Source organism: Capricornis sumatraensis, chromosome 10 (genome assembly GCF_032405125.1).
Source record: "Capricornis sumatraensis isolate serow.1 chromosome 10, serow.2, whole genome shotgun sequence".
Taxonomy (NCBI): Eukaryota; Metazoa; Chordata; class Mammalia; order Artiodactyla; family Bovidae; genus Capricornis; species Capricornis sumatraensis.
Window position 1 is genome coordinate 46115511 of NC_091078.1, and position 676 is coordinate 46116186.

The window sequence follows — 676 nt, forward strand, 5'->3', positions numbered from 1 at the left end:
AAGCCTTGGCTAAAGAGTCTTCCAATCCAAGTCAGGATCCATTGGAATTCACTAAGGAATTCAGGTTAACCATCTGGTCCTATGAGTCTGGGTTTTCAGATCTGTATCAATCAATATAGCTGTTAGCTTCTAAAAGCAAAGCAAGGGAATGACTAAAGAAAGCAGGATGGAAATGCCCCTTAATGAACTTTGAATCACATAGTCCAGAGGCTCACATTAAATGCAAGGAGTTAGCTTAAAAATTACTCCAACTTGTTCCAGAGCTTTTTCCTAAAACTACAACTGGACAGAGATTCAACAGTGCAAGCAAAGATCAAATGGATCAATTCTGGCCTTTAAGAAAGGTTTGGAAAAAAAAAAAAAACAACTTTTAAACAACATTATGGCTTGAGACCTGAGTGATTCTCTAACCACCAAACAATCCTTTGCTTAACTCCACTTTTTAGAATCATCAGATGAGGATTTGGCTACTATAGTCAAAAGACAACCTAGGTTGGTCTGAGTTACACACAAACACCTTTGTTCCACTGGCTGACCAACTTTTCAAAACCATTACAAGAAAGAAAAGGGGGTATCTATGAAAATTATGAACTTTCAATAGTGCCAATTAAGTACACAATGCCAGTTGAAGGTAAACTGACCCCCAGTTTAATTTCAACCAACAGAGAAAATTAGC